Source organism: Neolamprologus multifasciatus, chromosome 15 (assembly GCF_963576455.1).
Source record: "Neolamprologus multifasciatus chromosome 15, fNeoMul1.2, whole genome shotgun sequence".
NCBI classification, from domain to species: domain Eukaryota; kingdom Metazoa; phylum Chordata; class Actinopteri; order Cichliformes; family Cichlidae; genus Neolamprologus; species Neolamprologus multifasciatus.
This window is the reverse complement of record NC_140453.1, coordinates 20,251,342-20,275,236: the sequence shown is the minus strand read 5'-3', so window position 1 is coordinate 20,275,236 and position 23,895 is coordinate 20,251,342. Positions and strand designations below refer to the sequence as shown.

The 23,895-nt window shown below is 40.8% G+C and overlaps 1 protein-coding gene and 1 long non-coding RNA gene across 6 annotated transcripts in view; both read right to left on the bottom strand.

The window, feature by feature from the left end:
* Positions 1 to 23,895, bottom strand: part of fam184ab (family with sequence similarity 184 member Ab) — a 225,611-nt gene that overhangs the window by 152,501 nt on the left and 49,215 nt on the right. The gene's annotated exons all lie outside the window — the stretch shown is intronic.
* Positions 5,489 to 22,089, bottom strand: LOC146501971 (uncharacterized). Its single transcript, XR_014869419.1, has 2 exons — positions 13,548 to 22,089; positions 5,489 to 13,259 (listed from the first exon to the last, which is right to left on the bottom strand). It is a non-coding gene; the product is annotated as an uncharacterized LOC146501971 (long non-coding RNA).

Genomic DNA, 23,895 nt, shown 5'->3' with positions numbered 1-23,895 from the left:
TGAGTCCCTCAGTCTGTCCTCACTCTGGACACTTGCAGTTGTCACACATGGAAATCAAATGCGTGATAAGCTGCAGGATTCAAACACAAATGTAACTTATAAATACATGTTCATACTTTTATTACACAATCAGAGAGAAAGAAAAAGAGAGAGAGTGCAGGACAGACAGACAGGTGACAGCCTCAGGTGTATACACTGCTACAAAACAGCACAAAAGAAGGAGGACTGTGTTATTACGAAACAAGAAGAGTTCCCAGATGGTACAGTGGACACGTGTGTGACTCCTGTGATTAAAGCACCTTTCTTTCAGCTTAACGAGTGAACCGTCAGCTCGTTCAAACACACGTTAAAGTCCGTTTGGCTCTACACCACCGAACAGTGGCAGCAATATAACATAGCTAACATTAACAGTGCAGTGAATCCTGCTTGTGCCGTGATATTCAGGACTGCAAACCGAGCAGCATCACTGACTTTCAGCCTGTTGTGTTTGTGGATATATGACTGACTTTAATTATCCATAAAATCATCACATTCTCTGTAAGATTAAAGTCAACTATTGAACGGCGTATATTTTGGAGTAAAGGCTTTAAAACCAAGTTAGTACAAACATCGCTAATGTCACATAACTTTCCCGACATGTGGCCAACAGTAATGTTTTAATGTTCTTCATTATAAAAAACATTTGCGCATAAATAAGTGACATAATATTCAGTACTTACTTCTGAAAGTTTACTCTTGGCGGCTCCGCTTCAGCCGTTTTTTTCGGCAAAATTATCCACACCACAGGCGAGCTATGAAATCTGGGATACGTTGGGCCATGAAGGCTACAGCGACCCATTCTTAAAATTCAGGGAAATTAAGGACGCATTTGAGGGCCGCATTTCGAGCAGCCTTTGAATTGGGACAGCCTTCGTCGTGTCGCTGTGACGTAATCGGCCTTAAAATGCGGACTTTAAGGCTGCAGACCCCAAATCCGGTCATTGGTACATCCTGGCTTGTGTAGTTACTAGGTAACAAAAGCTCAACACTGCCCCTAGCGTCCTGGAGCACTTCCGTTGTGTTTTGGAATTTGCATGTGCTTTGGGGTTTACAAGTGTTTTGGAGTTTGCATGTGTTTTGGAGTTTGCATGTGTTTTGGAGTTTGCAAGTGTTTTGGAGTTTGCATGTGTTTTGGAGTTTGCAAGTGTTTTGGAGTTTGCATGTGTTTTGGAGTTTGCATGTGTTTTGGAGTTTGCAAGTGTTTTGGAGTTTGCATGTGTTTTGGAGTTTGCAAGTGTTTTGGAGTTTGCATGTGTTTTGGAGTTTGCATGTGTTTTGGAGTTTGCAAGTGTTTTGGAGTTTGCATGTGTTTTGGAGTTTGCAAGTGTTTTGGAGTTTGCAAGTGTTTTGGAGTTTGTACGTGCTTTGTCTCTAGGGGCCACCGTAGTGAAAGGCACTTAACAAAGGTCTGAGTAGAGTATAATGTACAATCTCGTGGCGTTCCAATGTGATATCCGCTATAACAGCTTTAAATATTACTTGGCTAAGCAATATGTGATGAGACATGAGTGCCAAATCCTCCCGAGCTGCAGTGAGGAACATTGCTAGATAATTATCATTATCTTCCTGCACTCATTATAATTTAATCTTAGTCAAAATGGAAATTTAATTTCTAATTTGGAATATAAGCCTGTGGCCGTATCGTGCATTGGTTTACATTACTCCTATTTTTTTACTTATCTTGTAGAATTTTATGTCATCCATGCCATGTCACAGTTAACATGGTGCCTCCAGTGAACTAATTATTCCATTTGATTTATAGTTTGTGAAGGAGACTGTTATTAGGGGAAGTCAATCATTTTTTTCTGGAGGAAACAGTTTTTCGTTAATTTAGAAAATTCCCTAATAATGTCGGTGATAGAAGACCAGCATACAAACCCAATCCAAATCTCTTTAAGCAAGCTTGAGATCATGCACAGGGGAAGCAGTCAATCGGGTAAACTAAGCAGGTGAGGAGCAGACAAGAGGCCAGAAGTCCAGAAACAGTCCGAGAAAATGAACTGGGAAAAACACCTAAATAAAAATGAAAAAACTACAAAAACATGAAGAATATAAAGCAGCGAGTAGCTTGATCAGAATGAAAAGATGATCAGGTAGCTAACAAGATTTAAAAATCAATATTTGCAGCTTAAAATTTGCAGAATGCTAAGAAACCAGACTTCTTACTCCTCCCACGCAGACTTCAGTTTGTGAGTCGTGCAAGTATATTTCAAAATTCATTTGTATTTTTTCACCTCTCTAGGAAAAACAGTGATCAACTTACAGGGACACACTTGCTAGCTGTTATTTTAAACGTTTAGAGCTGATATTTATTGTCTTAAAGTGTATATATTTGGAAATGTGCATACTGCCCAAGCTAGAGGTTTTACTGAATTTCGGGGCGGTTGTCGAGTTTTGCTCGTGGATGTCAGGAGACCAGAATGCAGCCCTCAGGCATCTGTCATTTTCTGCATTTACTTTTACTAAATTTGTCTGGTTTGTTTTATGTTATTGAACTATTTTTCTGAATTGAATGTTATCATAGTCTTTGAATTTTATTGTACTTTTGTATGTTTTTTTCAGTCATTAAGCTTCTTTTTATCTTACATTGTTTTTAATTATATTCCATTTAACTTTACATGTTTCTTTTTTATCATTTTCTCACATTGTGCTATTTTTTTTTGTCAACTTTTATTTACGTGTGTCGCAACTATATGTGTTTGAATTTCCAATCAATTAAAATGGAGCTAATACTGACACCGACAGGTGGTGACACTAGCAGGAAGAATTACAAAATAAAACAGGAAATGACTTGCAAATACAAATAATCAGTATGGTAGTGCTGGGGTTACTTTTCATAAAGACCATCTATTTTCAGATTGAATCCAACATTAGTATCAGCTTCCTTTCAAGTGCCACCTCACACTTCGACTGTGCGCTACATCGTAGCTTCTCCCCGCAACATCATCTGAAAGTTTCATATTTGCAAATGGGGGGGGAAGGCAGTGTGCCATCTCCTTTCAGCTGCCTCAATATTATTCATTTTCTGGGAGAGAATTTACCGAAGCACGGAGAGAGAGATAGGAGGTCTAATTACTTTAATTATAATGTGCGGCTGTGATCTGCTAAACTGTAAGGTGCACCTTAATCCGCCAGCTAATTACGGGATGCTCTGTGGCAGCGTAAGCAGCGGCGCTGTTAAGATAGGTTTGAGCCGGTGAGTAAACTGCAAAATTTGGTCTTTATTTAATGCAGATTCTGTGATCTGTGGATCAACTTTGTTAGCATTTTGTGTTATACACACTTATTTACTTCCCTTGACATCTCTCTTTCTCTCTCTGTTCTGCAGGACCAGAGTAGCCAGTGACATTAAATGTTACCATTAAAGGACTGAATAGGTGCCATCAATTCTCAAAACCAGCTTTTATTAGCTTAATTTGCAGTGATGCATGACTTAACGCACACATTTTAATTTAACAAAGAATCTGATTTACTGGGAATCATTAGCTGCATTTGGTTTTTAGAGCACCGTGTAATTCACCAAACAGACTCAGCGAGCAGAAAAATCCGCTTTACAATCATTTGAAGACTCTCCATGGGGGAATAGTTTGCGCATCACTTCTTTTGGAATACACACTTAATAAATCCTACTCCTAAAACAGAGTCACTGTTGCTCAGCAATACGCAAATGCATGCCTAAAGTAGCTCTAAACACTGGAGGGATGACATATATTTATCATAGATCTAAATCCAAAGTAAAATTTTGTTGGAAGCCAAGTATTTTTAGCTGACATGAAAGCCAACTTTCTGCACTCTGACTTGATAATTAACCAGTTACTGTGGCAACTACTGCAAATACAGATGCGACATAAAAGCGTGTGACAACTAGTGAGAGTTTGTTTATATGCTCGGTTACTGTATTACAAGAACTAAACAGTACAGACTCATCTAATTGAACAATGAGCACCATCTGGATGCAATTAGTTTACTGTAAGCTCTGAGTGTATTGTTCTTCTGCTTCTTTAACACAACACAAAGAAGGAGTAATGCAATCTGTTTCTGGTGCATAATACTTTCATTCATCTTAACCTTTTTATGGAAATTCAGGCAAAATGAATACAATAAAAAGTCCGATTGTAGCTCATTTTTTTTGTCCTTTAACCTGTGAATACTCAGGCACAAAAACACTGAGTAGGGAGGATGCTGGGCTTTCTTTCTCTGCTGGCTGGATGTGATGTGATTTCTATATTATTTGCGTAAATAGTTTAGTTCTGACAGACACAGTGACCCCTGCTTGGATCACAGAATTAAAGATTATAATGCCTTCATATTTGGCCAATATGTTAACCTAAGAAGAAACCTATCCAGATTACTGGATACAAACATTTTGGACTTACTAACAAGTTGTTTAATGAGCTAAGATTTCAAGGTATGGTATGGCTGTGGTTGCACCCTAAAAAACATACTAATGCTACAGTCACACTGGGAAAAACAGTGGTTGATGAATGAATGAATTGCTCCCTTCAAAATGGTTCCTTTGAAGATGGAGACCAGGTCTGTGATTAATCGCAGTCTGTTACAGTCTTTCAAGCGTCTTTAGTGTTTCAAAACTGCGATGAAACTGTAATAAGAAAGAATAATTCTGTTATCAGTTTGCACCGAATGGATTCAAATGGGCAATTACGTAAAATTGGTGATAGTATAACAATTAACTGTTATAAACCACCAAAAATATCAAATCTGTTGCTGCTGTATAGGAATTTCTTTCACTTAGGTATTAATCACATTATGTTATTGTATTAACATGTCTGACACTCATACTGTAAAACAAATGGTAGGGGGTGTAGTAAGGATGTTGGGGGAAACAGGAACTCCAGAGGTCCAGTCTTTTGTCTCTTCGAGGACTCTGGGAAGTAGCAGGGGAGTGTGAACCTTAAGGTGTGAAACAGCTGTGTACTGCCTTTTGTTCCTGGAGAAGGTATTTAACTGAGAGCCATGCTAGGCTCAGTGAGACTCTGCTGACCGTCTGTCCCGCGGCCATGCAGGGGCTCCACAAGCTTGTTTGTCTGTTCTTTGTGTTTTGATTAAAGAATGTTAGCTACCGCTCACCGCTCGTCTGCAGGCTTTATTTAAGTGGAAAACTTCCACAACACTGCCTAAATATGCAGAAATTGACATTAAATAGAAATTCACATTCACCCATCTTCTTACACTCAGAGTCTAGCCAGAACCTCCTAGATTTAAAATTAGAACTCATAGATTCCCCTGCAAATAATGATTATGTTTCTGCAGGACAGCAATTTAACTGTAAAATGACACAGTCCCTCAGAAACCTTCCATTGCAAACATTGGAACCAGTTGAGTTGAGTCCCCTGTTACAAAGACATATGTTCCAAACAATTAGCATTCATTAGTCCAGACTGACTGACTATTTGGATTATTTAGCTGCTTACAATACAAAGGTACTAAGGCTATTTTTCACTCCTCTACCTTTCCTTTTTTGGTGACAGTCTATTCCCACTTGTTTAAATGTTATCGACAAAGAAGCTATGTCTGGAGTCTGAGAGATTTGTTAGCTTGCTATGTTATCAAAACCACCCCCACACCACCAGTATATATATATATATATATATATATATATATATATATATCATCCTTGCAATGGGCTCAGCGTCTGCATCCAGATAAAATAATAGGCCATCTCTGTTTCCCACTGTATGTTTGCATGCTGTATTATATGTGCAATAAAGCCACTGCACTCAGTGAGACTGAAATAAAGTCAATACCATGAATGCACTTCAATCTCAGAGGTTTAAGGCAAGCCTTACTAACAAAATACAGTGATTTTATGGCCCTTTAGATGTTTTTATTTTAAAACAAGAAGGAAAAGGGCAGCTTGGTTTAAAAAAACAACAACAACAAATCATTCAACACAAGGCATGAGATTTATTTTTGCATTTTAGCATGAGTAAGCTATTATCATGCTAAAACAAAAAGCAAATTAAGACCCTGCTGAGACATTGGTATAAATCAGCCAAAAAGACACCTTATGAGCATCACATTACAATATTGTGCACTGTCTTTGTCATGGTCCTGGGTCATTTTGTGTTTCCTTGAAGTTCATTTTTGTGCCTTGTGTTTATTCTGATTTTGTATTAGTTTAGGGTTGAACCTGAAGTTTAGTGTTTTATCAGCCCTACCTGTGTCTGTCCTCGGTGCTCTGTTCATGTCCCCGTGTTGTGTTGTAAATCAATCTGTGTGTTTCCTGCTTTACTTTGAAGGGTCGTGTTCTGGATTTCCTGTTCTATTCTGAAGGTCTGTGTCTGTTGTCATTGTGTTCAGCTTGTGTCCTCCAGTCATCGTGTGTATTAGGATCAGCTGTTCTCCCCTCCTGTGTGTGATTACCCGATTACCTTGTGTGTGTATATTTAGTGGGTGTCGGTCTGTGTTCGTTGTCGGCTCGTCTGAATTCATCTGTGTATCTCTGCGTTTCATGGTGCGTCGTTCTCGTCTCTGTGTCTCTCTGCCCCGCAGCCCTTTTTGTATGCCATGGCTATTCAACTAAGAAGTTAGTTGGGCCAGATTTTCAAACCGAGGAATTTATGTGGGCCAGATATTTTTTTGCAGCCAGTAAGCAGCAGATCATGATCAATTTCAAACCCACACAACTGTATTGAAAAACAAGTAATTTTTTAAATTCCTTTTCCCCCTGTAAATCTGGTGACCTCACACAAATGCACACCAAAAGGTCCATTTAAAAAAGGGGAACTATAACTAAACTATTTTTTTTTTGCACATTTGAAATAATAATAATTAAAAAAACATTTTGATAATTCCCTTTCAAATTAAAATGAATATTTTGCTGACCACTCACTTTTCCTGCCATGGATGGAGCCCCATCCATCACAAGTATACAGACACGCTTCATATCCAGACCATTTTCCTCAGAAAGAGCTGAAATCTTCTCAAACATTATTTCGCCAGCTGTGTGTCCCTCTAACGGTAGCAAGCCGAGCAATTTCCCATCCAAAAAAACGGACATATATGCACAACTGTGCATTATCAGTTCTGTCTGTGAACCCATCTCCTGCTATAGATATTACATCAGTTTTCCTCAGGTCATCTAACAGCATTTCAAACTCGTCTGACGCCAGAACTTCAACTCTACGAACTGTCTGACAGGGGTACATTTTTAATAGCAGATGTCACACTTACTTTAATTTTTTCGTCACTTATCACCGCATCCACCACGGCCAGCATGCAGTATTTCACTGTTTCAGAATCTGTGAAAGGCCTTTTCTTCTTCGCCAAGAAGCAAACACGAAGGGAAGCTGCTGCAACTCTCTCTTGGACTGTACAGGACCCTCACCATGGTAGTACAACTCCGGTTGTAAGATTATTAAACTCGCAGTTAAACTGTACTTTTGCAGCCCTCTCCTGAGATTGCTCTGGAAAGTTTGTCAAGTCTGGTGTTTGTCATTTGGTGCCTTCGTAAGTACAGCAACACACTCACTGCAAATTAAACACATTGGTTTGGCTTTTGGATTTGGCGGTAAAATGAATAAGTATTTGTCAGTCCAGGCAGGGTTCATTGTCAATTTTGCGCTTTTGGACTGAGAAAGACATGCTGTTGTCGCATCATTTATTATGATGATTGTTTAATATGTTTACATCACGGTGCATTGTGGGTTAAATATTACTAGGCTACTGAAGTGTTGCATTCACAGTCTACACTACGCTGTAGGATTTTTTAATTTTTTAACTTTTTAAAAATTAATTAACTAATTAATTTTTTGCGTTTTCTCTGTGTTTCTGCCAGGACCACAGGCAGGGCCACTCGCAGGTTGCTTCTGGGCCGCATTTGGCCCGCGGGCCGCCATTTGAATAGGCTTGTCGTATGCTCTCAGGTTTGTTATTTCGTTTTTCCCAGTTTAGGTTTCCGTTAGTATTTCTCATGCTTCGTTGTCTGTTTCTGCCACTGCCACTTGTAAATAAACGTCACACTCTTCATCAGTCGCTTGCTTGCATTTTGGGTCCTCATTCATCTACAACACGACTGCTGCCCCAGCCGTGACAGTCTTAAGCTACCCCTCAATTCTGTGTTTTGCTAAAATAATCGTAAATGTGGAGCAATTCATTGACATGTGTCCAAGCATTCATGAAAATTCACTAAATAAAGCAAAAACAGAGTTTGGAGAATTCGAACAAACCCAGTATTTGGTGACCATCTTGATTCTTCAACATTAAATTCAAATCTTGTCGCGTTCACTGTCAAGATGATTCAATCAGTCATGGACTGACCCACTCCATGACTGGTAGTGTTTCATTGTTTGCTTTTCTTTCCAGATATGCTTTGGCTGCATTGCCAGTGCACTTGGGAATAATAATAATAATAATAATAATAATAATAATAATAATAATCAGCCCCAAACTATTGCAGATTTGCATTGAAAAAGCAGCCAATATCCAAAGAAAAGGGCTATACTATACTTCTATACTATACTATATACTATACTAAAAGTTGATAATTTTACTACAACATGCTGACATCAGCCTGTTTCTATAACAATACAATGACGTCAGTAATATTTTATAGATCATTTGTGGTTATTTCACCCTAATGACATTAGTAATACTGAAATCCCTAATAATGACATGAACATTGGGCTAACAATGAATCAAATGCTTAGTCAACCTAGGTCTTTACGTCCAACAAGGCCTGGTGTATTGTTATGAAGTTTGAAGACGAACCTTAAAAAAATTGTGAGTAAAACAGGCTTTTACTGATTTTCACATTTGTTGTGACTTTGGCCACGACACGATTTTCGCCTAAATTAAATCAGATCGAGCTGTTCTTGCTATCTACCATCATACAACATGTGAAAATGATATAACTGTGGATGCTAGACTACTAACAAACAGACAGACAGAACCGATTACATACTCGCTCACTTCAGAGGGAGAACAAAGGTGCGTTTTTAGTCTTCAGATCTCAGTAAAAGATTTGAGAACCAGCCTGGGTGGTCCCGTGTGTGTGAGTGTGTGTGTGTGTGTATTTGTTATAGAGCCCTGAGTTGATTACAGCCTATGCTCCACTCCTTTCATCTGTTCACAGGTCCTGCAGTGTCAGGCTTTAACAACAGCTCTCTGCCCAGGTTTTATTACTGAGGGGCTTCAATTCTCTCTTGTTCATTCTCACAAGTTTACAGTAGCTGGAAAAGCAATCAGCCTTATTTCTAATGTCTTCATTCACCCTTTGCTGTCACTGTAAGAGCCAAGGCAGCACCTAAAGAAAAGCTCTAGATGCACCAAGCCTGGTTTTCCACTAATTACCACAAGTCTCCATTCACACCATTTACGGGAAGTCCCTAAACAGAGCCGTACTGCTGCACACAGAAACAGCAATTTTCCTTTCAATGTAGTGGTCCTGACCAACTGTAACTACAATCCCTTTGTAATCGTAAAGCAGTATGGTAATAGAAAGTAGAGATGTGGAGGCTGACAAAGAGGAGTGAGTAATGCTGTGAGCTGTCACAGACCTGTGACTATGTCTGCTTTTTTAAACCTGACTCTGTTGTTTTCTTTATTTGAGCCATTCTTTAACCTTATTTTAGCTCATAAAACTCAAAACTTTTCACTCTTCTTAAACATTTTGTAGCTGCCATGCTGCAGAAACAGTAGCGCAAATATATACAAGAATATGGGAAAATGTCAGGTAAAATTGTAGTCGTCCAAAAAACAACAGCTCTTCCCTGATGACAGATTTGCAAAGCTACTATCAGTATTTCTTTATTTCTACGTCCCATTGCTGTTGTTGTCACTGGACTCCAAAACAATTGAGATATTGCTCAAACCTACTGCTGCTGTAATCTGGCTGCAGTGGTCCAAAGAATCAAATCTGACAAACTGTAAGTTATTTGAAAGCTAAAAGCCTCACCTTAACAGCAAAACTGCTTTTTTCTATCTTTTTCATCATCTACAGGGAAACACACTGTGAATGTCTGACAAACAAAACACCTGTAAGCATATAGTTTTTAAATGAGAGTTATCACTTAAGATCTTATGCCTCTGCCAGCCAGCGTAGCTCAAATTTAAATTGCTCCAAACTCATGTAACATATATACTGAAGACAATGAAAGAATTTTATATGTAATCAACTTGACAGCTGACCAGATGTCAAGAATGATAACAATCTCTCCTTGTGTTTGTGAGTCATGGGACTGACTAAAAGTCAGTGAATTTATGTGATGACAAGGCCTTCGTCATCAGTCAATCCCTCCACAATTCATGAGAATCATTATTCAATCCACATTATTTTTCATATTTTCATTAAACTTGCATAAGTTTATTACCTAATGGGTCTTGCCCGACGCTGCGTTCAAGAAAAGTTCATATTTGTCATTTTACAAGGGGCGTTTCCATTTTTACAAGAACTGCCTCAGAGTTTAGTAAAGTAAGGTTAACGTGTCTTGGATATGATTTCTAACTTTCTTTCTGTATTTTACATGTTACAATAACCTGTACAGTTTGAAGGCTCATGAGCCAGTTGAGCTACTAAGTCACTAATGTTCTTGTAGATAATTATAATTAAACTTGTAAATTATAAATAAAATGTAAAGGTTAAAAGCAAACAATCATTTTTATCTTCATATGTCTCTTCCAAAATGCAACAGTGGCATGACTTTGATGCAGTGTATGCAATAACACTTCAGAATAGATCGGATATTTTGATCACGTATCTCTGAGAAATCATGAAAGTAGTTTGTTGTCTATAATTTAAAAGTTAATGTGTATGTTATATATATATATATATATATGTATATATATGGGTTATATAATTTATATACTCAAACTTGTGGCATGTTTTCATCTCTATGAAGCTTCTTAAATTGCTTACCATCAGCATAACTGTCACTAAGACAGAAAAAACACCTCCACATGTAGAAACAGCATCAAACAAATGAACCACAACGCTGATGGCCTGCAGCCAAAAACACACCAGCTTGGGCAACTTGATTATTCCTGTTCTTATTTTCCATCCCGTTATCCGTCTATCTGCTGTGCTGGCTCCCTCCCATCTCATGCTTTTCCCGATAAAACAGGCTGGACTGACACAGAGCTCACTTCAAACTTGAAAACTAAAAGGCTGCTCTGGTTAACAAACTGTCTAAAACATTTTAAATTGATGTTAATGGATTGCAATAGCAACAAAAATCACCCCGTGCATCGGATGACCAAAACGGGAGCAGACAAGCATGAGCCAGCAGTATACGGTGGCACAGCAGGTTAGCTGACAGCCTTTATCAGGGCTGATTAATGCATGGGGAACAGGGATGAATGGAGACACTAACATTCTCATGAATTTACTGTTTCTCTTTTGAGCTCATATCAAACTCCTTCCCTCCTCATCCGGCTTCTGCCTCCGAAAAAGGCGCAGAATGGGATGGGTGGGAACAGAGGATTAAATAAATGCAGAGAGTTTATCATTTATCCCTCCATCCATCCACTCCTCTCTCCCCGCTGTTACCCACAGGCTCTGAGGAAAACACGTTGATCTGATTATGTTTGTGAACGTGTGTGTGTTTCAGGAGGACATGTGTGTATTTGAATCCCAGACTACACACTCCTATGCTGAGGTGTAGTGAAAGCTTAAATAACACACAAAGGCAGCGTGTCGGACTGCTGAAATTAGTTTTTTTTTATGTGCACTGAAGATTTGATGAAGGCTGTTAAAGGAATGAAGGAATGGTTAATCATTTCTCCCACAAAATGTAGGCGACTGCTTTGTGGCAGTGACATAGATGCATGGACATCAACTCAGACTGTTTGTCCTGCTGTCAGTAATCTCCTAGCAGACATGCACGATGTCACAGAAAAATAACCAGCAGCACACAACACTCAATACAAGACAATTCAAAAGCACTGCTGTATTCAAAATATATATTAAACTGGGCTTTTGCAAATTAAGTGTAGGCATTTTTTGTCCAAGTGACCAAGCGGGGTAATTTCTATGTGATGTTGTGATAATTTTTCTCATAAAAATGTATCAGAAATCTGTTAAATGTGTGTTACCAGGCCAGTGGATGACCCCTGGCAGCCTCCGGTCATTAGCAGATTGCTGTGGTTGCCTGTACTTTGCATGGAAGACACCAACTTCAGTGAAGTGGTAACGGCAATCATTGACACAGGCAGAGAGTTGCCAAATGTATCACGGCAACAAACATGATTTGCAAATGTTCATCCCCTATTGAAAATCATAATTAATGAAATTGTAATATTTTTACAAAATCTGTCATAATTAGAAAAAACAGTATAGGTGATGAATACCTATACTACTGTACAAAATATAATGTGGTCAAAAACGACCGGATTTGGTCAGTTTAGCGGCTAAAACAGCACAATCCTCAAGGCTTAAATCTAAGGTTTCAGCTGTGGGATTTTATGTTTCTTTTCAGTCCTTTCATATTTAGTCTCAGATGTTTTGCTGCAAAAAAACACCCCTTTTCAAGTCCTCTGTGTGGTTTAATTACTAAGGTAGAAACCGGGGAGGAGGAGGACGGAAGAGACGAAGAGGCAGGATTAATCTAGTGGCAACAAGCAGCTTTGATATTGTGTTCAGCGTGTGAGTATGTGTGCGTATGTGTGTTTCTTGATCTCATAAAATGTCCATGTGAGAGCAAAGAGCCACATAAATATAGAAAGAGAATGAACAGAAGGATTTTAGCTGGTGCTCTTCTGTCTATGTCACAGGTTGAACCTCTCGAAACGTGTGTGTGTGTGTGTCTCTGTGTCAATGAACCATCTTGCATATGCACTGGTCTCTGAGAAAATGAGAGTCAGGCCCACTTTCGCTTGATTTACGCCTTCTTGACCACCGCTGACCTCCAGATCACATCAAAGATCTCTTCATGCACTATGAAGCATGAAGTGATGGCCTGTGTAGGTACAGTACTTTTCCCAGAGACATTATAGGAGAGAGACACACAGCATTCAAAGGTAGACTTTGCTACTCCTATCCTTCATGTTCTGTTGGCTGAGCACCTTGACTGGATTTTCAATCAGAATCCAAGCTGCACAAAAGCAGATGGACGGTCTTACTGGTCTCTGTACGACTCTGAGATCTTGCCAAGAAGCCAAGATGCCATGCAGCACTGCTTATCCAGCCTGAAGATCAACATCAGGGATTTATAGGAGGATTTTGGGCTTTCCAGACCAGATTCTTTGTTAACTTTTGTTAAATTCTTATAAAGAAAAGGATGTTTGTTTCTCTTTAAGAGCATGCTGTCATGTTATTACAGTTTATTAACAGGGATTGTATGTCTTATGAAGAGTTAGATGTAAGATTTTTAAAGACTTTTTTTAAAGCCACTCAGAATTAAATTTAAGACTAACTTAACAACAACCAAAATGATTTTTTAAAAAAATCTATTCGACAACAGGAAATCGACAATGCTCTGCTGGCTTAATAACTACAGATATCCAGCTGTACATCTGCATTTGTTGGAACGCCGCACAGCAGTGGTGCGGACAGTGGTGCGGAGGACTGTTGCTTCACAGCAAGAAGGTCTGGGCTGAGTTGTTTCTGTGGGGTTTCTGTTCTGTTCTCCCTTTGTCTCTCTGGGTACTCTGGTTTTCTTCTAAAGTCATGGTGATTTTAAACTGACCATAGGTCTGAATTGTTGTCTGTGTCACTCTGTTTTAGTCCTGTGACCCGGTGACAAGTGCACTGTCCCTCTGGCCTAAGACATTTGAACTGGAAAAGTGGGATAAAATGGATAGATCTCTTTGGTCTTCTCCCGAATACTTACTAATTTCTGCATTTAATTTCTGCATGTTTTTTCTGGACAATAAGACATTATGAATGCAAGACAAGACATTATGAATGCTACTAATTACTACTTTGGTGTTATTTGATCAACGGCAGGAGTAACACAACTTGAAGCAAAACCATTAATACTTCTGTAGAGGCAGCTGGATGTCAGACCAATCAGTAAACAATGGGGCTTGCTTTAAATGATGACAATAAGAAGCAGTGTAAGTTTTTTTTTGGTTTGTTTTTTTGTTTGTTTGCTTTAACTTAATCTGAGTGCTATGTTTGGTTTGCAGCCCTGACTCATTAAAGGCTGAGCCAGATGCTAACAAAGTAAATCTGGTCTACATTCACTGATGATGTCTCTAAGCCAAGTAAATGCCAATTTAACCTTACCAGACCGCGGTAAATAAAATGATATTTGTGAAGCTGTCTGCCTGCAGGGTAATAGAAAGTAACATGCACTGAAATTAAATGACAGGCAAATGAAAAGAAAAAGAAGCAACAAGCAATTGGCATCAACAATAAAGAACAAAAAAAAAACCCTAACTAAACCTACGCCTGCATAAAGCCTGTTTATCTTTAAAGATAAGCTTTTGTGTGCCAACCACATAAAACTGTCATCACAGTATGCAGTATTGTTAATAATAAGCTAATAAACTGTGAAAAGTTGACAACATAAATGATTAACTGACAGCAAGCGGGACATGGTTATATAATCTACATCAGCATTCAACACCAGGACATAAATGTGCCAGATATCTGTCAATATGAGGTTTATGGATTGAGACGTATTAATTCTAGGGTTGGGCCTTTGAACGATGCGTGAAAGACATTATGATTCGCAAATGATGGATTTATTATTTTATTGTATTGCTTTAATGCACTGAATCACTGTATCTATAGCTTAGTCTATAGTCTGTGGCTCATATTTTAAATCCAGCCCTCAGAGGGCAACTGATTTTGGTTTCCACTGACTGTTTTTAATGTATGTCAGTAAAGATTTTTAAGTTGACTATTCGTTGACTGTATCTTGGCATCACATTAATAACGCGCAAATACTTACATACAGATGTATTGACAAAAGATCCGTAAAACACAATGCCTCTGGCCATGGTTATTTTCCAACCTGGAGGCATGGACATAATTTCTTAGCCGTAGGTAATATTTGTAAATGTGGCAGGTAAAAGATATGGTCAGCATGTCTAAACTTTTTTGCACTTTGCAAACAAAAGGAGGTGCTTGCATAACTAAGCATAACTAAAGTAAGGCTGAAAATTACCAACAGACTCCGAAGAAAAAAGAATATACTTTCCTATACTTTCTCGACGATGTCTCACAATTTTTGTTATTTAAATATTATAGCAAGTGTTTGTAAAAAGAATGCAAAATGCCCATCTCTGACTTTAAGTATCCTTTCAGAAACTCCAGGATTCAGATCCAGATCCTAAAATAATCACTATTAAGTTGACCCAAGCTGACCTTGGGCAATTTGTCACGCAAATCCATCCACGACCACCCTGACACAAGTACAGGAAAGCAACGGGCTGGAAACAAACACACCAGCTGAACAAACTCCACTGAGAGAGAATTTTGAATCTCTTACTTGCTACTGTCCTGACCTTGTTCTCCTTGACATGTGCTGACTTTCACAGTATTTTTAAAGCTTTTAGACAAATAACTCACACACACTACTTTTAGAATTCCAATGGTGTCTTTAACTACTTCCATTTTTAGCAGAAAACAAGTATACAAGCATTAGTAAAAATAACATGTATATTAACTTTACATGGTCCAGTGAAACCCTCAACATTGCACGCTTCTCTATATGTGGAGTCAGAAAACTACATACAGCATAATTATATAAGAAATAAAAAGTATGTTTCAGTACTGTTTTATTAGCCCCTATATTATGATGCCAAGCAGAAGGAATGTGAAATGTTGGTAAGTGTGGTAAGTGCAAAAGAGCTGGTAAACAAGCTCTGTCTAAGCGGTTGACTTCACTGGTCTCATTGTTCTGCTGTGCCAATCATTAGACAAGAAAAGAAAATCATACTGTTGCTGGGATCAGTGAAACACCCACCTGTTTCACACCTGTTTGGAATAACTAACTCTCAGATTACGCGCTGGGCAAAAGGTCTTAAACTGGACCTCAGGATTGGAAATATTACAGTATGTGTGTGATTAGTGATATAAAACACATTGCATTGTATTTTTAGACACATTTTTTTAATCTACTTATAGCTTTAAGATATAGTAGAGTAGTAGTAAGGAGAGGTATTAGGGTCAAACTACACATTCAAAAAAACCAATGACATTATTATCTTGACTGAAAATGAGGGAAGACCGTAGATACTCAGAATTTCTTTTTGTCTCTGTGCTCAGTGAGGCTGAGCAATGAGCTGCCTACTCATTGCTCACACACCGGCAGAAATATGGATCTTATTTTTTAAACTGCTGCCCTTCAACAAGTAAAAGATAAATAGAAAAAATAAATAAAAAATACTTTTAAGGATCCACAAAGCACATATTTAACGCAGGCAGTATTTAACTTTTATTCATCCGATTTTTTTTTATTTTTTTTTATTTATTTATTTTTTTACAAATGTGCTTACCTATGCTACTTCTCGCTGCAGATAATAAACTGAGCACTGTGGGAGCCTCTAAATACAAAACTGAATCCAAACAGGGTGCTGAGACAAGATCAATGTAATAGTTTTCTAGAAAATAATCAGATGACTGTTCAGATAAATGATAATAAAAAACTGAATGATAGCTTTCGAATGCTGCAATTTTATTATTTGCATTAAATGTGAATCTAAGTGGGGGAAAAAGAAGAAAAACATAGTCAATGCATTTTAATGACCGTCAGTATAAAAGTATGTAAGATTTGTGAGATGTAAAGATTCTCGATTGTCATAAAACAGCTCATTTGTGAACACCCATAGTCCCTTGGAAGGTCACACAAAACTGTTAAATATGCAAGTGAGAGTCAAGAGATGCACAATAAGTTAAATGCCGAGTTAAAACTGATAACAGATCTGGTTTGGCATAATTTATTGTACAGGGAAAACAGTGGGATATGTAGAGTGTTCCTTCATTAAAGCCAGCAAGCTAATCCAATACAGTACATACAGCACATGCACAGTGATTAAACAGAGGTAATGTGAGCCCTTTTGTACGATTTAAAGCCTTTTACTGAGACACATTGTCACGCTGAGTGCTGCTGACAGCTGGTCTGCTGCTTGGCAGCCAATCTAGTTTGTAGATGCCAAGTTTACAGCTGAAATATTGATCCTAAGCAGACAGGTGAGTGTTACTGTGTCTGAGGCGACTGTAGGTCCCGGCTAAAAATACGTTGTGACTAAGGTGTCCTGGTGGCTCAGTTGGCACACGGGCTTTTGAAAAAATAGTTTTAGTCTTTCTGGCTCTTTAAGCAGCCCAGCGGGAGAGGTGCCACAGTCTATTTCAAAGGAAAAAAAATGTCACTACTGCAAAGCCTGAACTCCCACACATAATTATAAGTTAATAATTATCAGTCCAAATCAACCATCTGTGTTAGTGACAAAATTGTTTAATTAGTTTATTTATTATTTCCTGGCTTCCCATGTTCTTAAAATTCAGAAAATGACATTGAAACATCACTAGACATGTATGGATTGCCTTTTTTTAGAGGATAAAGCAGATATTTTAGGTTTTTAGTTAAATTATCTCAGTAACTATTGCATGGATTTGAATTAAATCTGGTAGAAAAACACAAAACCCACACAAACCATTAATTCAGCCTGATAACAATCACAAGAATTTGTCTCTGGTGGGTTAGATTTTCACCTGTGAAATATCTTTCACTGACATTTTATCTCAATAACGGATCATTCTGGATGGTAAGTAATGTAGTTGGGTATTCTTGTAAACCACCTTCATGTACTGCAGCGTTGTGCTTGAATGAGCTAAAAAGAAAATGCTCACTGAACACAGTGAATGGATTGAATGGGAGAATGTAGCTGGGGTGCTGTAAAGTGCTCACTGCGTGAGAGCCACTGTAAACAACAACACTGCTTGTTGGCATGGTTAAGGAAGAGTTAGAAGGTACAGCTAACAGTAGCATCTCTGAGGCCAGTTCACATTTAAAAAAATTAATTGATTCAGATATTTTATGCAAAACTCTGCAAGTTGGGTTTGAACAAAAAAGTCAGATTAGCCAAATCTGGAACTTAACTTCCAGCTTTCGGCCAGTCTTGGGAAATATCAACGAGGGATTGATGGTGAGAAGAAATCCTAACTACAGAGGCAAAATAATGAATTCCCACTGGGCTCCATCACCTTCATAAACAGATCTGTTTTGAGATGGCCTTTTCAATGCCATGTCACTGCTGAAACGGTAAAAATCTGCATTCTTTTGTTGGTTTGATTGCACAGTAGAACTGTGGTAACAATGACTGGGACTGTGTGGAAATGTAAGTCAGCTCAACTCAAATTTATTTATATAGCAACCATAGTGCTGTAAAACAGTTACAATAGATTAAAACGAATTAAAAAATGGAATAGATAAGAAATAAGTGAAATACGTGTTAGTAGGTACAGAGTTGGCTGCAAAAGGCATTGGAGATACAATGGTTTTAAACGACTCAATGGCGGGAGCAGATTTGACTGTGAGTGGACTGCTGCTCCACAATCGGGGCAAACACAGAACGCCCGCTCTGCTCTGAGTTTAAATCTAGAGTGGGGGACAGTCTAAAGCACTTGATCAAGAGGCAAACCACGAAGGTTTCAAGATCATTCTGTTTGTATACAAACAGGAAGATCTTGAACTCTATTCTAAACCTTATTGGCAACCGTTAGAGGGAAGCTAAAACAGGTTTATTATGATGTCTATATCAGGTGTCTGTGGGGAGTCTAGCACCAGCATTTTTGACAAGCTGGAGACAGGATAGAGAAAACTGACTGAAACTGTTGCGCTGTAAAGTAAGAACTTGCTTACTTTACAAACTTACTGTAAAGGAAGCAAGTTCTTAATGTGCTCAAGGGATATCATAATGCTATCCAGCCTACACTTTACCTTTGCCACTGATAAGCAATGATCACTGGGGCTGCTTGGGTGGTGGGAGGAGGGTTTTGCTACAAAGAAATTAATGTGAACGGAACCTTAAGCTAGAAATGAACATCTACAGTGTACATATGGCTAAAAGGAATTACTTATTAATATGACAACTAACAACTGAAAGCATGTTAAATGAGGTCATAGAGAGGGTGCTCAGGGCATTAGAATCATGAGGATTGACTTCTGGTTACCAGTAAACGGTATGTAGGTATAAAGCACTACCCCAAAGCTGTCTATATCCATTTCTGATGGCATCTACAGGCAAACACTGTAAATATTCCTGCTAAACATCATGCATGCATCAGCATTTAATTTAATTTTAGCATGCTGAAATTAGCATTTGGCAAGATTACCATCAAAGAAATTAACCCTGCGAGTCGTCACATCAGTTAAGCTTTATAGTGTGACTAAAGTAAGTCATTAAAGAGTAAATAAAGGTATTGGCACAGAGGCTAATATGGCTCCCATTGATGCTACTGCTTGGCTATCGAGGGTGGGACAAGATCCAACTTTACCATTTAAATATTGTTCTATAGATTTCTATTCAGGATTATTTGACTGTAATGACTCCTCTCCATAATGTCTCTAATAGCAAACATCAGTAGTTCTAAGACCAAAGGACCAGTAAGGCTTGAAAGTGCACCAATACGGTACTTAAATTTGCTGTTTATCCAGGTCCAGGTCACTTGTGCAGCAGTCAACGTTTCCCTGCCCATCTTCTCTAGCTCTTCACTGACAAACACCAAGCCAGCCATGAGATGCAATGTCTACAGGACAAGCCCAGAACACCCTTCCTCTGGTCAGAACAACCTCAACTGGCTCCTTTTGAGTTGGAGGAGTACCAGCTCTACTGTGAGCCCCTCCTGAACGACCTTATCGCCATCACTGAGGATACAAACCATCATCAATCATGGGTAAATCAACATCGCTTTCACAGAGAGCTCTCTGTTCACCCCCAACAGATCAGTACAATACTTGGGCCATTGCAGATGCTCCACCAGTCCATCTGTAAATCCCTCTCCACAGTCCCTTTGCTAATGAACAAGTCCCTGAGATAATTAATTTCCTCAACATGGGGCTGCAGTTCATTCCCAACCCTGAGTGGACACTCCACCCTCTTCCAGCTGCGATCCATGGCCTCAGACTAACCACTTCCAAATTTGAAGCTTGGAAATAAAATAAAAAAAATCTGTGATTTTATTTGGAGTAGCAGAATCAGAAATTGGGACAATGGCATATCCTGACACACTACCCAAAAGCACCACTGTGTGAACTCACATTAAAATATAAAAACGTATCTTCAGGTTTAGTAGCTGTTATCTCATAGCTAAACCCTCAGCATGAATGCCAAAACTTTTATGCCTTAAACCGGGGGAAAAACAACCTTATTCACTCTTAAATTAAGAAAACCAGTAGGAGTTTTTTTGTATTTCAGCACACACACACACAAGTGCACACACGCTCACACTATAGGACCTCATTACCCTGAACCAGCTGAGAATAACTAAAGTCATTTCTCTTCTCCTCCTCCGCCCCACGCCGCTCTCTTCCCACCATTTCTCCTGTCTCAGCAGATATCAGAACAGATCAGGGAGAATACAACTTTTTTGCTTTTTGAAGCGAAAATGTGACACTCTCGGGAGGTCCGCGTTGCGGCCGACAGAGTAGCAAGGGGACGGTGCTCTGTTTCTCCATCTCTCCTGCATCTCATCTGCCTCACATGAGCCTACCCACACCCGCACACATACACAGCCAGGCTGTAATCTCTTTGGTCTGCTCATTGGCCTTTTATGTTTTCCCCAGAGTCCTCCCAGCATGCTGCAGTTGGGCATGTGCTGCTTTACTGAGCATTGGAAGAATCAGAAACAGTATCTTATCAATCTGTTCATTTTATTCCAGCTCGACAGCAGTTCATACATATAAATTGAACCTAATTTATCTGTTTTTACCAACTTCACCTCTAAGTGTTGGGATAACAAACAGAAGGTTATGAGAGGGTTTTTTTTTCTTTTAATGAAACAGCTGCTTGCTGCTGGAAACAGAGCTGAGTGGTCTCACAGCAGGTTCTAACCCCCACACAACCCTGAATGAATAAGCGATTACGAAAATGAATTGTTCCATTTCAGTCAATTCACTCGGTACAACAGATAAGTATGGGATATCACGCACTCGCGTGTCCTGGCTGAAGAAACCTTTATTCACACCTTTAAGGCAGATGACGTGTGATGACACACGCACGGCCCCACCTGCACATATAGCCGCTGTCATCACAGTCATCCCTCAGTTCTTACGCTCTTCACCTCGCTGAGAACACCTCTGCTGAGTTGGGCTAGCTAGCTGCTGCTAGTTAGCTCCGTTGTCTGCCGACTTGAACTTAGCTTAACTGCCCCTGTTGGTGTTAGCCTCCACCGCGCAGTTGGTGTGTAGGCTGCCCGCGGAGTGCTAATTTCAAGTTTTTCCTGTGCAGCGTATCGCTTTGCGTTTTGGAATGGACTCCAAACCGAAGCGAGCAAAGCAGAAATCTTCTGTTCGCCCCTGTCCTCAGGGATGCGGCTTCTCTTTGCACGACAGCGACCAGCACGATGCCTGCCTTGTCTGCCTGGGGATCGTCCACGCTAGGAGAGCGTTGACGGAGCCCGAAGCCTGTGCGTTTTGCTGCCAGCTCCGGTGCTCGACCCTGGAAAGACGGGTGACGTTTGTGGAAAAAATGCTGGGATGCTCGGCTGTCGCACGGCATGACCCTCTCCGAGTCTGAAACCCCGGCTTCGTCCGAGTCCGAAGACGAGGATTTTCCGGTCGATGTCCCCACAATTAGCTGGGCTGACCACATGGAATATGTTGACGGGTTAGCCGAGGATGAGCCGGAACCATGCAGGAGCGCTGATGGCTTCCTGCTGCTCGCAACCTGGGTTGAGAGCAGGAGAGCTCATTGTCGGCCCAATGTGTCGCCGCTTCTGCGCCGGTCGGCCACAATGACGCCTCTCTTTTCTCCCTGTTTCGCCGTGCACCTGAGAAGCTGCAGGTGGACTGGCCCTCTCCTCCGCCAGCTCAGAAGCCGGCGCGGTTCGCTGGTTTTTTCCTCCCACCGGAGCCCGCAACGGCCAAAAACTGCCTTCCCATGTTCCCAGACTTTCTTTTTTTTTTTTTTTTTTTTTTTTTGTTCCCAGACTTTCTCTGCGAGCTAACAGCATCATGGGACAAACCTCTGTCTACCTGTCTGTCTAGTCACTGTGCCCGGCTATGGACAGTACATGGAATTGGACGGCGCCGAGGGGGCTGGTTTAGCTAACCCACCCCCTATGGAGCCGTCTCTGGCTGCTTATCTGGCCCCGTCCCAAAACCATGGTATCGGTGGCCCCGCAACTCTACCGTCCAAGCACTGCAGATTCTCTGCTTCGCAGCTGGAGAAGATTTATCGGGCTCAGGCCGGCACTGCTCGCGCCATGAGCTCCGTCACCATGCTCCAGGTGTACCAGGCAATGTGCCTGGCGGAGCTCGGAGCCCTGGTTCCTGATGGCAGCCCGCTGGCACCTCTTCTTAATGAGGTCAGAGTTGCCACAGATTACATCCTCCGTGCGTCTCGCTGTTCAGCGCTCTCCCTGGGCAGAGGGATGACTTCGACAATAGTGGCGCAGAGGCACCTGTAGCTGACCCTCTCTGACGTCCCGGATAGGGACAGAGCTGTATATCTGGACGCACCAGTGTCTGCGGCTGGGTTATTTGGACATTCACTTGAAGCTATTCAGGCTAGATTCAATCTGAGGAAGAAGCAGACGTAAGCTCTGCGCGACATCATACCCAGACATCAGCCCAAGCCCAAGCCCGCAGCTAGCTCTCACAGGCCCGCCGCTCCTCTGCCGACTGGCAAGAGACCGGCGCCCACTGCTGAAGTGGGTGTGCAGCCAGCGAGAGCACATCCTCCGGCCCGAGCTCCACGCCAGTCGGCCTGGAGCAAAGGCCCACCTTCGGGCCCCCGGCGGGACCCGTCGCCCAGGAGGAAGAAGCCTCAGCCCTTCGAGTGGAGAAGGGGTCCAGCAGCAGGGAGACGTGCTTTTACCCCTCTGTTGCCACCCAAGAGGTGCCGCTTAAGTTCTGTTCAGGTTGTCAGCCCCAGAAGGCGCTGCACTTTCCTAGCATTGTCTCCCAAGCACAAAACCCCTGCACACAAAATGCCTCAGGTAACTCCCTGTTCAGGTGTGTTAAATGTTCAGGTGACCACATTGAGTGTTCCCGCTGTTTTTCATTGTTGTGCCCCAGAAAAGGTGCCTCCAACAAAATGTATGAATGTACATGTTTTCATGTTACAATCAATAAAGAGTGTTGTTTATTCTCAAACAATCACAAATGCTCAGCCTGCAGGCAGAATGAGCCAGGTCAGGCAGGTGATGCAGTCCTCTGTAGACACACTGGGGGCGACAACACCCCGCCGACGGTGCTGCAGGTCAGCCGACTGGCTGCTCACTTCCCTCAGTGGTGCGCTTGTGCCCCCTCTCCGTGGGTGCTGTGAACCATTGCCATGGATTACCGGTTGCAGTTCCGGGTCAAGCCGGATACTCAGAGATGAAATAAAAGCACTATTGCAGAAAAGAGCAATACGAGTGGTCCCAGCTCCGGAGACAGACAAAGGTTGGTACAGCCGTTAGTTTGTTGTTCCGAAAAAAGGGGGAGGGCTTCGTCCCATCCTCGACCTGCAAGTCTTGAACACGTATCTACGAACGTACAGGTTCAAGATGCTAACCCTCAGACAGCTCTTGAATGCAGTCAGCCCGGGAGATTGGTTTGCAACAATCGATCTAACACATGCTTATTTTCATGTGGCTATACACCCGAAACAAAGGCAGTTTCTGAGGTTTGCATTCGAGGGCGTAGCCTACGAATACCTAGTGCTGCCGTTCGGGCTGTCGCTTGCTCCTCGCACCTTTACGAAATGTGCCGAGGCAGCGCTAGCGCCCCTCAGAGAGAGAGG